General features: G+C 38.3%; 1 pseudogene; it reads right to left on the minus strand.

Annotated features, from left to right (window-relative positions):
- Window positions 1-1,373: 1,373 nt before the first annotated feature.
- On the minus strand, window positions 1,374-2,389 carry LOC120851203 (annotated as a pseudogene).
- Between the last annotated feature and the right edge of the window lie 12,789 nt (window positions 2,390-15,178).

Here is a 15,178-nt window from a genome sequence, read left to right on the forward strand (position 1 = left end):
ATCAATAAATTTCTTTTGGATATTTTACATACATTCAATACATTATAAGGGAGAGAGAGAGAGACTGATAGAGGATGAATTGAATTATCTTGGAGAGTTGGGGCAAAAGTAAGGAGCTTTGTTTGTTCTTGGGATGTTAAATAAAACAACTTGATCCTGAAAGGGAAATAAATATAGTAGACCCACTGAATGTAGAAGTCTACAAAAGTTAGACAAAAAGAAATTTGAGGATTTAATTATAAATGGAGAAGCAGTTTGGTCTTCTGTATTCAGGCTCTTCCTTTGTAAGAGGACAGGGAAATTGTCAATTTCATATAAGGGGATGGAATTTGATAGTGTAATTTTATCCATCTTTGGGATTCTTGGAATTAATCAGGACATTGTTATTTCCCTTACAATGTCTTAGAATAGAAGAACCTAGACTGGAACACAAGAAATCTGGGTTCTAGTCTCCAGACTGTCAGTCATGGGTTGAAACATTTTTGCACGTCATTTTCATTCTCATTCTCTTGAGAAAAATGATAAATTTTTATAAGGTCAGTGTTTGGAATTCGATTAGAAAAACATGAATCACTTAGGCAAGAATGTTAGAATCATCTGCAGAAAAAAATAAAATACAAAAAAAGAAAAAAAGGAAAAGAACAAAAGTAAGAGCCTGAATGCAGATATTCTCAGAAGAGAAAGTGAGAGATGAATGTGAGGGAAGTGAGAGGGGAATAATATGATTTGGGATATATTTTCAAGGGGTCTTTCAGTTGTATTTTTCCAGTGATGGAGTCTGAAAGTCTTGAGATCTTTATAATTTCAAAGGCTAGCAATGTTATTGTCATTTTTTTTTTGTGGTCTTAGAACCAAGCACCAAAGGAGTTGGATTCAGCAAGGGAGTTGGATTTTAGTCTTTGGCTTTATGATTGATTTCCAGAGTCACTGGGGACAAGTTGCCTTTCTTCTAATTTTTTCTCACTGTCAACAAGGAAGATATTAACTGGGTGAAGTCTGAGATACCTTCCTACTGTTTTGTTTTTTATTTCTTTATTTTTTAATTGAAGGACAATTGCTTTACAGAATTGTGTTGGTTTTTGCCAAACATCAATATGAATCAGTCATAGGTATACATATATCCCCTTCCTTTTGAATCCTCCCACCTACCTCCCCAAACCACCCCTCTAGGTTGTTAAAGAGCCCCAGTTTGAGTTCCCTGTGTCAGACAGCAAATTCCCACTGGCTATTTAATTTACATGTGGTAATGTAAGTTTCCATGTTTTAAAGTTCAAGGCAGCCGTGTTCTTGCCTCGAGGGACTTTGCTCCTGGCAAGAACCTTTTTAAGGCTCAGCAGTTTATTTTATTTACTTATTTTAAGATAAGGAAGGCTTTATTTTCTCATTTCACCAATAATGCTGGTCAGGTTGGCTGCTTTTTGGTGATTAGTCAAAGAGACTGAATCCCATATCCTCCTCGGACTCCTCCGACTCCTCCGACTCCTCCGACTCTTCCTTTGTTTCAACCTTGCCTGGGGCTACACAAATGCAAATAGATCAGCCAAGAAGGCCTTGACCTTTTCAGCAAGTGGGAAGGTGTAATCAGTCTCCACAGACAAAGCCAGGACCCACTTGTACCCATTGATGGTAGAAAGGGGTACAGATGCAACAGTCGGGTAACCAGTCTGCAGGCATAGGCTGGGAACATTGCGGACACCCTCCAGGAAGCGGGAATGCAGAGTTTCCTCTGTGATGTCAAGCACTGCAGGGTTGTAGATGCTACCATTGTCAAACACCTGCTGGATGACCAGCCAGAAGGAGAAGGGGGAGATATTCAGCATGTTCAGCAGCGTGGCTTCGCTGGAACCCACCTTGTCTCCGGTCTTAATCAGCTGCACTTCGCTCAGGATTTCAACGGTGCCCCTGGAGATCTTAGTGGTGATGCCTAAAGCCTGGAAGAAGGAGGTCTAGTCGGGCCCCAGACCAGTGTTCTGGGCCGGCACAGTGACTGCACACGGCGCTATGGCCCCAGCACGGGTGACAGCTGGCACCTTGCTGGCCAGCAGCATGTCCCTGATCTCAGGGAGGTCCTCCTTGGTGAACACGAAGCCCACGTTCCCCCGGATGTGAGGCAACAGTTTCTCCAATGCTGCGTTGTTCTCCGGATGCCCTCGGATGGCCTTGCGCATCGTCCTGTCCTTGCCCATCAGCACCACAGCCTTCCCACAGAGGGACATAGGGTTCTGCTGCCTCTGCTTGGAGCCCGTGTTGTCTGCTCCCACAGTGAAGCATTTTGGATAATCATCCAGAAGTTGGATGATCTTAAGGAAGTAGTTGGACTTCCAGGTCACCCTGTCTTCCCCGGGCATCATGGCAGTGTGTCGGGGATCGCCATGCAGGGTTAAAAGATGGTGTCACTCACACGAGGACGCCTGGCAAGAGCGGGGCTCAGCAGTTTAAAGACTAAAGTCGTCGACCCACCTTCCTGGAATCTTAGGTACAGAGGTCATTGAAACAGAGGTTTGGGCTAGCTCTCTGAAGCATGGAGTCAAAGAGAACACTGCAGACCAACAGAGAAAGTTTGGGCCAGACAAGCAGGGTGTTAGTTTTTCCAACTAAAGACCTTTAAAAGCAAACTGAACTATTTTCTAGAAATAGTCTACCTTCTGCCCAAAGCAATAGCTTTCACTGTAAACGTGTATGTCTCATTACTCACATGTATAACACTTTTAAATGTTAATTTAGCAAAATATTTTGAGCACATATTTCATAAGCCAAGGATTGTTCTAGGTACAGGGTTTATAGTCAGGAGCAAAATGAACAAAGTCTATGCCCTCATGGCTATTTTTCTTCTCATGGTAGACAACTGGCTTACATTTTACCATCATGTTTCCCCTATTACAAACCTGTAACTTGGTGGTGGTTTACAATGTTTTTTAGTATTCGTGCCAGACTAATTCCCTTCAGACTAATTATTCTGCCTTCTCTTTATAAACCTATCAGTGCTAGGAGACAGTGTGGTTCAACCACTCCGTTTACATGACCGCTTGCAGGACAGGAGAGAGAGTTGTCTCATGTTACATACCTTCTCTTTGTTAGAATCACGTTGTGAGTTTTCAGAGACAGTGAGATCACTGTCAGGTTGGATCATCATTTTATTGAAAATAGATAGTAATCCTTTGGATATACAAAGGTATTTTCATTATCCTTACCTCTCTTCAGGTGAGTTTATAAGTAGGCGTTAAAAACAGTATTTTCTGGTCAGCTTAAAAGGCAAATGGCTTTTAAGAAAAATGATTGATATAGATGAAGTCAGCAATACTGAGATCAAAATTTAAACAAAATCATCTTTGTAATCAAAGCAAATACAGTTTTATTCTCCTTGAAAACCTAAAAGCAAATTAATGCTCCAATGGCACTGAACTATAGAGGTTCATTGTTTTTCTCCCATATCTGTTTGCATACAGCAAGATCTCGTCTATATTTGACTTGAGCTCTGTTTATTTATTGTGCTTAGTGCACTTGTTAGTTACCTACTTGAATTTTCTTCTTTATGGAGCTAGGAAAGCTTATTTATATCATGGAAGCATCAGAAAGAGATCTTTGTCAGAGTTTTACAACCAGTTTCTAAGTAATGAATACTGTAGAGTAGATATAAAACAGCAATAAATCAGAAATATTCTAACAGCCATGGAAAGTGGAGATATTATATTGTTGAGAATATTTGGTAGCTATGGTGTCTACAGATAGGGGAATTCAAATTTAGGACCTGTATACATGAACAAAGAGTGAATGGAGTAAGAGTGTGCAGGGTTTTATAAGACTGTTATAAAAAGAAGTGAATTATTTTCAAATGTTTGTATGCCTCTTCCATTGAGATTTATCCAACAAGAAACATGTGCTGATATTTCTCCTAAATCACTTCTAAGACTTCCAGATGTTCATCATGAATGTTATTGAAACCAACTCCAAATCCTCGTCATCTTTGGGATTCTATCCTTTCACTATTGAAAGTTATATAAACTGACAGATAATTCAGAAATGAAAAAGAATCTTCCATTTGGCCATCCTTACATGGTAAAAATATATCTACTACAAATAATTCAATTTATTATAAATAAAACTGCAATACTTTGTTAGGTAGCAAACAAAAAGATAGCAAATAAACAAGCAAACAAAAAGCAGCAATACAGAGTTCCTCACTAAATGAATTTATTTCTACAACCAATCTCATTTCTTTTGTTCAAAGTCCCCAAACTTGTGCTAATTTGTTATGGCAGTCCTGAAAAACAAGTATAGCATGAATTCTATCAATCACTGAATCTCAGTACAACTAGGACCATTTCACTAAAAGGAAAGAGAACTATTAAGATTGCAGTTCCTCATTCAGAATTATTCAAATGATTTCTTATTGCTTTGGCATAAATTGGAATTTACTCCAGTAGACTGTAAACCCAAATTAAATTTCAAACATATCAAAAATCACTCAAACTGAAGCAGTTTGAGAGGGATTTAGGTAAGGAAATAAATAAGGGTTTATACATACCCTTTTTACCCCCAAAAACACATGCAATTAAGCTCAAAAATATGATCCACTAAAATAGATAATGAATGTGATATTTGCCTGTAACTAATTTTAATGAGTAATTATTGTGTATTAATGAATAAAATAACATTTCATCAATAATTCCCAGACTCAATGTTGGCAACTTAGAACTTTAAAAAGTAGTCAATGAAGAAGACTTAAATTTTCAATTAATAAGCTTATACTGAAAGCTCACAGAATTCATAGATACTTTAGATCCTTTAGGGGAAAGATCAGATGTCATGCCTTTGACCTTCTGAGAGCATTTATCCTGGGAGAAAGCACACCTAAATACCAATAAGTGAGTATGTACTTCAAAAATTAAAATAAGTATGAGTTCTCAGATGTTGCAGCTAGACATTCCTGAAACTCTCTTGGCCTTTGCAAATTTTGTGATAGTTCTTTTTATAAATTTCAAAGTTATTTTACTTTTCTTCTATTCCCTAAATCTGGTCTTATTTGATAGGCATATTATTCCAAATATTTTTATTTTTGTGGAATGTTTTAAAATTTAATTTCCAAATGATTTTCAGATTTGTTTTTATGCCATTCTTTTTTTTTAAATGATAGGGCCCCCTAAGAAGCAAGGACTCCCATAGCAAAATTAGCTGCTAAGATAAAACATTCCCTAAAGTAGAGGGTAAATGACATTGTACAACTTGTGAAAGCGACAGACAAGTTAGGTTAATGGTTTCTGGTAAAGACATTCTCTATAGAACATTGTATTTCACTGGGGAAAAGAAGACAATGAAATAGCATCAAAGTGGCTCTAGTCATGGTTGAGACTGTAGCAACATCTAGATCTGAGGTATTCCAAAGACATGGTAAACAATATTTCTGGAGAAGTCTCTCAAACTACCTATTTTTTAAAACACTTTATCCAACAATTACTTTTTGAGCATTTAAAATGTATGCAGTACCCTATTATTCTATTGATTGAGATGTAGATGAATAAGGCACCTTTCTTACCTCAAAGAGTCAGCCCTATGTGGAGAAAGACAAGAAAAATAAATATAGCAATATGGTGTGAGAAAATCTATAATGACACAATACTCAAGACATAATATTTTCCCAAAAGAAAATACATTCACCTGCTGTTTAGTTCACAGAGAAACAGATCCTCAAGCTAGCTCTTGAAAATTAATAGTAGCCATTCTATAAAGAAGGCTGAGTGCCAAAGAATTGATGCTTTTGAATTGTGGTGTTGGAGAAGACTCTTGAGAATCCCTTGGACTTCAAGGAGATCCAGTCCATCCTAAAGGAGATTAGTCCTGGGTGTTCATTAGAGGGACTGATGTTGAAGCTGAAACTCCAATACTTTGGCCACCTGATGCAAAGAGCTGACTCACTGGAAAAGACCCTGATGCTGGGTAAGATTGAGGGCTGGAGGAGAAGGGGATGACAGAGGATGAAATGGTTGGATGGCATCACCAACTCGATGGACATGGGTTTGGGTGAACTCCGGGAGTTGGTGATGGACATGGAGGCCTGGCGTGCTGTGGTTCATGGAGTTGCAGAGTTGGACATGACTGAGCGAGTGAACTGAACTGAACTGAACTGATTCTCAAAATGAAGAAGGAAGAAAAAGAGTTACTAGAAGGCAGGAATAGTGTGGGGCTTCTCCAATGGCTCAGAGTAAAGAATCTGCCTGCAATGCAGGAGTCATAGGAGATGAAGGTTCAGTCTCTGGGTCAGGAAGATGCCCTGGAGGAGGGCATGGCAACCCACTCCAATATACTTACCAGGAGAATCCCACAGACAGAGGAGCCTGGTGGGCTGCAGTCTGTAGTTCTGCAAAGAGTCAGACACAACTGAAGCGACCTAGCACACACACACACAGGAATAGCATACGTCAAGCCATAGAGCTGTGAAATTTGCTAGCAAGTAGATGTTCACACCTGGGGGTGTGTAAACATGTATTAGGATAGTGGGGGAGATATTGCTAGGAAAGTAGGCAAAAGTCAAGCCATGAGAGAACTTTGCACCATGGAAAAAAATGTTAACTTTACCTTGTGGGTAATAGGGAGTCACTGGGGGTCCTTTTACATGCTACTAGACTCAGGTGCTCATCCCTCTCAGGGAAATGCTCAGTGGGCTTCCTGATATGGATCTGAAATGGGATCATAACCCTGGAATCCATAATTGGCAACATCCCTGTTACAGGGCTCCACATCTTAGCCCTCAACCCCAAATCTGGCACTTCGACTTCCTGATCCTGAATTTCTTTCTTTTCCTATCACAAATACTATAAGGGGTGAAATAGCATATCAGAGGTCTTTAGACATGGTGAGGCAATAGAGGAGATCAATTTCAATGCTGTTCACTCTTAAACTGATCCACACTTCCTGAACAGGAAGGCTGAGTTCTCTCTTGTTTTCCTGAGTTTGCATCGACATGTGATCCAAAAATAAAAATCAGTGACTTAGACAGATGGACAGACAGACAGACTTTTTACAAGGCTGCTGCATCGGAATGCACTGGAGGATGATCATCTGGGGACTCGCTTTATTGCCAATTATGTCTGTTGTTGTTATTTTTTGTTTTTGCTTTTACTTTTATTGTTTTTAAGTTTTGGGTGTGAGTCTGTGTGCTCTCAGTCATGTCTGACTCATTGAGATCCCATGAACTGTAGCCTGCCAGGCAGCTCTCTCCATGGGATTTTCCAGGCATCACATTTCCCTAAATGAGGAATTCCCAAAACCCAGAGGTTGGTGAGCAAACCCAAGAGATAGGCCTTATTTTCTGATTTTGAAATGCAAATCATGTTACCCACTCAGTGCATATTAGACTTTAAATAAACTCGAGAAAAATGAATATCATGTCTCCACCTGCTGTTTGAAGAGACACTGGGTCATGTATGTTAATCTTCGGTCAGTTGGGAGTATTTGTTAAAATCTGGAGAGTTGGGTAACATGATTCATGGCAGAGGGTTTGCATTCCTCATCTGACCTAATTATAGCCGCTTGTGGTCAAAATGGCTGACTTATACCCTCTGAGAGATTTATTGGGCTAAATAAGGTTGGGTAGGTATTAGTATTTATATGCAAACCATTCAAGCAACACATACACTCCTTCACAGGTGAGGTGTTCTTACTTTGGGGTCAGAAAGCTCTATTAGCACTAATATGTGATGGGTGAAAACACCCCTCCAGGGAAGAGAAAAATATGAAGACACACACGCACACACTTTTGACCAATGCCCTAGAGCTTCCTGTAATTGTAAGGCTGTCAGCTTAGCACTGTGACCATGTATTGCAGAATCTGTTTATACAGCTGTTAACAGTGTGCTCAGAAGTTCTTCTGAGAAGAGGCAAGTTGCAAGGCATGCAGCTTTTTGCCTTTATTGGTCATGATAAAAATGATTTCCCTTAACTGAACTATAGTTGTTCAAATAATACTTAAAGTGAATATAGAACATTTAGACTTTTTTTCATGTTTTGCTCAATTTCTGCCTATTTGTTTATCCATTTTTATTGAGACAAAAAGTACTTTAAATGCATAAGAACTATAATTCAATTACCTGAGACTATGGAGTTAAAAAGAATATTTGATCCTTTCTGGTGATGCTCCTAATTCATTCCCTTACCTTAAGAAGGTCTGTGTAAATTCATGACCTTCAAACAAAAAAATGCAACAGAGAGCTCTTTGAATTTGCCTTTTCTGGGACAAAGGCAGTGACAGAAAACCACAATGGAGGACCTCTCTATGAAGAATACAGAACAGAAATTTTAATAATTGATTCCAATCATTAAATTAGGACAATGCAGGGAAGAGAAGAGAGAACTAGAGGTGGGCAGAGACAGAAAGGCACTCCAAGTAATTTTATGAAGCATGATAGGCACTATTTTTTCTTTGACCTGGGCAATATTTTTTGAAAACGAAATTGGTAGTTAAAGTTTGGAAATCAGGAAATTTACTCACAGAAATCTTGCTTTGCAATTCCCATGATCTGATAATATGGAATCTGTGGATTTGTGATACAATAGGCCATCCTGATAGCTCAATTGGTAAAAAATCTGCCTGTAATACAAGAGATTTGATTCCTGGGTTGGGAAGATATGCTAGAGAAGGAATGGGCTACCCATTCCACTATTCTTGGGCTTTCCTTGTGGCTCAGCTGGTAAGGAATCCGCCTGCAATGTAGGAGACTTGGGTTTGATCCCTGGGTTGGGATGATCCCCTGGAGAAGGGAAATCTACCCACTCCAGTATTCTGGCCTGGAGAATTCCAAGGGGTTGCAGAGTCAGACACAACTGAGTGACTTTCATTTTCACTTTCTTTCAGGCCATCCAGGGCTGAGTGCTTCATGTTATTGCTGTTCAGCCGCTCAGTCATGTCTGACTTTTTGTGACCCCATGAACTGTAGTACGGCAGGCTTCCCTGTCCTTCACCATCTCCAGAGCTTGTTCAAACTCATGTCCATAGAGTTGGTTATGCTATCCAACCATCTTGTCCTCTGCCACCCATTCTCCTCCTGCCTTCAATCTTTCCCAGCATCAGGGTCTTTTCCAATGAGTCTGGTCTTCGCACCAGGTAGCCAAAGTATTGGAGTTTCAGCTTCACCATCAGTCCTCCCAATGAATTTTCAGGGTTGATTTCCTTTAGGATTGATTCCTTTAGGTTGATCTTGCTGCCCAAGGGACTCTGAAGAATCTTCTACAGCACCACAGTTCTAAAGCATCAATTCTTTGGCACTCAGCCTTTTTTATTGTGCAGCTCACATTCATACATGACTACTGAAAAAACAATAGCTTTGACTGCACGGACCTTTGGAAGCAAAGTAATGTCTCTGCTATTTAATAAGCTGTCTAAGATTGCCATTATTTTTCTTCCAAAGAGCAAGTCTTTCAATGTCATGGCTGCAGTCACTGTCTATAGTCATTTTGAAACCTAAGAAAATAAAGCCTGTCATTATTTCCCCATCTATTTGGCATGAAGTGATGGGACCAGAGGCCATGATCTTTGTTTTTTGTATGTTGAGTTTTAAGCCAGTGTTTTCACTTTAGAATTTCTCTTCCATTAGCCTAGCCCCGACCTGAGCTGTTTTACTTGCTTGTGTTAATTTGCCATGGTCCCTGAAGTCATTTAATTTGTGATGTCTGAAGGAATTGTGTCTTTTAATTTACAACACCCAAAGGTCACTATTATATTTTAAAGATGATAAGAGATGGAACATTCCCAGTATACAGGCCATGACTTCAATGGTGAACAGGACTATTTAATACTGAATCTGTATAGCCTCAGAATCTTCCTCAACACAGATCACCATATAACCACTAATAATCTGAGATTAATATAAGATTAACTCTATCTGTTATCCTGTGTATAGAGCCAAATTCAAATATTAGTGGCATTGACCATCAGCTGGATATTAACTAATATCAGTCTCCTCCAGTTCTTACTAGCTGTTGCCTTACTGTTAGAAAATTTGAGGCTACTTATAAGATGATATTTTAAAAGATAATTTAAAATGTTATGAAATGTAACTTCAATGTGTTAAAAAAAATTCACTCTGGAGCTCATTCATTCCACCATATATTCAACCCTTACTCAACACCTACTGTGTCCCACAAAGGGTATAAAGATAGTAATGAAGACACTGCCCACCCTCAAGAACTGTCTTTAACAAGAGGTCAAAGAGAGATAATATAGTTCAGTTCAGTCGCTCAGTTTTGTCCAACTCTTTGTGAACCCATGGACTGCAGCACACCAGGCTTCCCTGTCCATCACCAACTCCCTGAGCTTGCTCAAACTCATGTCCATCAACTTGGTGATCCATCCAACCATCTCATTCTCTGTTATCCCCTTCTCTTCCTGCCTTCAATTTTTCCCAGCATCAGAGTATTTTCCAGTGAGTCAGTTCTTCACATCAGGTGGTCAAAGTATTTGGAGCTTCAGCTTCAGCATCAGTCCTTCCAATGAATATTCAGGACTGATTTCCTTTAGGATGGACTAGTTTGATCTCCCTGCAGTCCAAGGGACTCTCAAGAGTCTTCTCCAACACCACGGTTCAAAAGCCTTAATTCTTCAGCACTCATCTTTCTTTTACATCCATACATGACTACTAGAAAAACCATAGCTTTGACAATATGGACCTTTGGAGGAAAAGTACTGTCTCTGCTTTTTAATATGATGTCTAGGTTTTTCTTAGCTTTTCTTCCAAAGGGCAAGCATCATTTAGTTTCATGGCTGCAGTTACCATCTGCAGTGATTTTGGAGTCCAAGAAAATAAAGTCTCTCGCTGTTTCCATTGTTTCCCCATCTATTTGCCATGAAGTGGTGGGACTGGATACCATGAAATAATATAAATAATTGCAAAATAAAGAGGAATAAGTGAGATAGAGATGCAAACAAAATGGATGACAGTGGTTCTCAAATTTCAGTATACATACACATCAGTTTAGATAGTTGTAAAAGTTTAGCTGTCCTCATTGACTGTGATTAGGAAGATCCACAATGCATCTCTGACATCTATATTTTTAACCAGTGATGGAGAACTATGATTGTGTGGGATTTAAGAATCAATAGGGTTGACTTCAAGCTAGAGAATAGACTTCCTAAAAGAGACATGTTTTGAGTTGGGCCTTAAACTGGAGAGGACGTGGTCATGAAAAGTTAAAGCAGGGGCATTCCAGGCAGAGAAATTAGGAGCTGTATATAGAAAGAAATTAAAGATTCAATTTGGTTCATGCATATTCACAGATTCTGAGTGCCAACTGTATTGCTTATACTGTGTCATTTTATATACAGGACTTGAGCATCTGTGGATTTTGGTATCCGAGGGCACTTCTGGAAACAGTCCACTCAAGATACCAAAAGGCAACTGAATAAGGATGATAAATACTTAAAACTATACAAAGGGCTTTATGAAAATACAAAGTTACACATATTAATAATGCAATTCATTGGTTAGTGTATCTGTTTGTTTAGAAAGAGCTTGCATTATGAAACTTCCAGAATAAATGTCAAAAAGTAGCAAACTGTCTTATACTGTACCACAGTGATCTTTTGACAATTTATAGAAACCTGTAATTGTAACCTTTGTATATAGTGAATTGGTTAGAATTTAATAACATTGAACTAGATTTTACAAGGTAGATATTAGAATATTGTTGGCTTGAGTGGAACAACAAACCATGGAAAATTCTTAAAGAGATGGGAATACCAGACTACCTGATCTGCTTCTTGAGAAATCTGTATGCAGGTCAGGAAGCAATAGTTAGAGCTAGACATGGAACAACAGACTGTTTCCACATAGGGAAAGGAGTCCATCAAGGCTGTATATTGTCACCAAGCTTATTTAACTTCTATGCAGAGTACATCATGAGAAACACTGGGCTGAATGAAGCAGAAGCTGGAATCAAGTTTTCCAGGAAAAATATCAATAACCTCAGATATGCAGATGACACCACCCTTATGGCAGAAAGTGAAGAAGAACTAAAGAGCCTCTTGATGAAAGTAAAAGAGGAGAGTGAAAAAGGTTGGCTTAAATAAAGCTCAACATCCAGAAAATGAAGATCATGGCATCTGGCCCCATCAACTTCATGACAAATAGATGGGGAAAGAGTGGAAACAGTGGCAGACTTTATTTTGGGGGGCTCCAAAATCACAGCAGTTGGTGATTGCAGCCATGAAATTAAAAGACACTTACTCCTTGGAAGAAAATGTATGACCAGTCTAGATAGCATGTTAAAAAACAGAGACATTACTTTGCCAACAAAGGTTGTCAAAGTCAAGGCTATGGTTTTTGCAGTAGTCATGTATGGAAGTGAGAGTTGGACTATAACGAAAGCTGAGTGCTAAAGAATTGATGCTTTTGAACTGTGGTTCTGGAGAAGACTCTTGAGAGTCCCTTGCACTGAAAGGAGATCCAACCAGTCCATCCTAAAGGAAATCAGACCTGAATATTCATTGGAAGGACTGATGCTGAAGCTAAATCTCTAACACTTTGGCCATCTGATGTGAAGAACTGACGCATTTGGAAAGACCCTGTTGCTGGAAAAGATTGAAGGTATAAGGAGAAGGGGATGACAGAGGATGAGGTAATTGGATGGCATCACAAACTTGATGGACATGAGTTTGAGTAAACTCCAGGAATTGGTGATGGACAGGGAGGCCTGGCATGCTGCAGTCCATGGGGTTGCAAAGAGTCAGACACAACTGAGCAACTGAACTGAACTGACTGAACTGGCTTGTTTGTGATGATGGCACATAGCAAAAGATTCATAGTTCTTTAGTACTTGAGTGTTCTAATACTTGATAGTTCTCATCTCGTGTGATTCAAAGACAACAGTTGTTGTTCCACAAGTGATCTTTAATAGTTGATTTTGTGCAACTCTGCTAGAAACTCTTTTTCAGTAGCTTAAAGGATAAGTGGCCATAATGCACTCTATGTGCTAGAGAATGTAGTTTTGAAGCTCAGCATACAAAAGGGTCTTCAATCTATGTATTCTACAGAGCAACTTTTGTCCTACTGTACAATAAAATATAGGTAAATAATGACATTGCCAGGAAAATATGCTTTTTTAAAAAACTCGAAATAAAATTGTAAAGAATGTGAAATAACAAAAAGCAGATGTGTCTTTGGACAGTCATATGTTATTCTGCATATCACCATTTTTTTTTTTTTTTTTGGCCTGCCTACCTATCTCTGTCTCTCTTAATGTAGTGTTATGTACTTTGGGGGAACTGCTTCTCTCTGTCAGGTTTAATTTTGGTATATGATTAATGGCCTGATTATCAGAAAAGGGAAGTACTTTCTGATATTCATTTAAGTTTCATACTATGACTCTTCTCTAAACTTTATTAACAGAGATGGCAAGTAACAAAAATGATATAGAGAATAAATAAAATATCCAACTTGGGTACGTAACTAATTGTATGTACTGTGCAGATAATTATTGTTTGGGAAACTAGATAATTTTCAAAATGCTAAGTAGTACTTAGATGGGAAGCCTTGCTATTTTAATTATATATAATAGTATAATTTGTATATATAAATATATTAAGTAAAATACATACTTTGAATATACAAACACTAAAATACAAATGTTTTAAGCACCTCATTCTACCATTTATTGTATCACTTCTCAGGAGTTCTATTTGTCAAATTCCTAGACACATACAAAATCTACTTTGTCATCAATAATATACTCTAAGTAGTCATTCATGAAAATGTATTGCCTTGCTAATTTGGCTCTTCCAGCCAGAGAGTACAGTGTACTTTGGGGTTAAGTTTGAAGAGGGTGAGAGGTAGAATTCTTTTTGTGTATTTAAGTACATCTCATTAACATTTGTACTGAAACCATCCTTTTTACTCATTCTCTCTCCTGTATGTAACAGAGAGTAGAGAAATAAGTCTGTCACCAAAACTAGAAAACCAGGCATTTTAACTATGTCCTTAACTTGTTAGATCACCACCACCTACCTCATTGATAAGAATCTAGGAGATAGGATTTTCAAGTTTCACCTCTCGTAGTAGAGTAAGCAAGTGTGAGACTAGCTTTTTGAAGTATTCACATTTTGGGCTGAACAGTATAAAGTGATAAACATCTGTTTGCCTTAGCTCACAAGATTGAGCTGTTTGGAAGTGGGTTGTTTTAATTAGATTATCCAACAAAAGATGGTAATCTCAAGCTAAATTTCCCTAGTCAGAATCTTTTTTAAAAGAAAAGATACAGATTTATCCCTTTAGTATTTTTAGCCAGCTGATTATAGTATCTCTTGGTTAATTATGATTTAACATGCAACATAGATAAATATTTTATTGTTGCTTGAATGATATTTTTATTTAGAAGCACATTTTTTTAATAAACGAAATCTCAAAGACTCTAATATTTTCTAATTGTTCTCCATTCTAGTTATCTTAATTCAAATGTCTCTTATTTTCATATTTAATGTTTTTATCAGTGTTTTAACCAAACATGAAATAATTATAAAAATCTGCCCCCGCATTTCATGCTCCCTCTTGTTTCTGTAAACTTATTGGCACATGTAACTTCTCTTCCTTTCAAATGAATCAATCAAGACACGACAAGTTAGAGACTTAAGTCTTTTTTTTTTTGGCCTGCCCACCTATCTCTGTCTCTCTTAATGTAGAGTCATGTACTTTGGAGGAACTGCTTCTCTCTGTCAGGTTTAATTTTGGTATATGAGTAAACCCAGGTATCCGCGAACCATGATAGTAGCCAAAGGAGTCATATTCTTTTTCTCACTATTCTGGTACAGCCATGAGGAGACACATGACCTAAGCCCAGCAGATTAAATATAGGTTCACTGGGCTTTGCATCTGGGTGGGAGGTGCAGCAGCAGAAGAAAAGATTACAGATGACTTGTCAGAGCGGGAACAAGCTGACCAGACTTTCTGCTCTGAGCCATTGCTGCTCTTCCTATTCTCCTCTTACGTGGCCTCCTGTCTCCAGTAAACATCTGATCTCTCAGTAGCCTCCCAATAATTGGTCTTTGGCTTCAATCAGAGAGACCCTTGCTTGAAATGCAAAAAAAGATACACAACTATAACCTATCAGTTATAGGCTATTTCTTTGTTTTATCCAATTTAAGTAAGCATAATTAAAAAAAAAAAAAAAAGATGGCCCTTCAAGTTGAATATTGTCA

Source organism: Oryx dammah, unplaced genomic scaffold, assembly GCF_014754425.2.
Source record: "Oryx dammah isolate SB20612 unplaced genomic scaffold, SCBI_Odam_1.1 HiC_scaffold_1, whole genome shotgun sequence".
NCBI lineage: Eukaryota > Metazoa > Chordata > Mammalia > Artiodactyla > Bovidae > Oryx > Oryx dammah.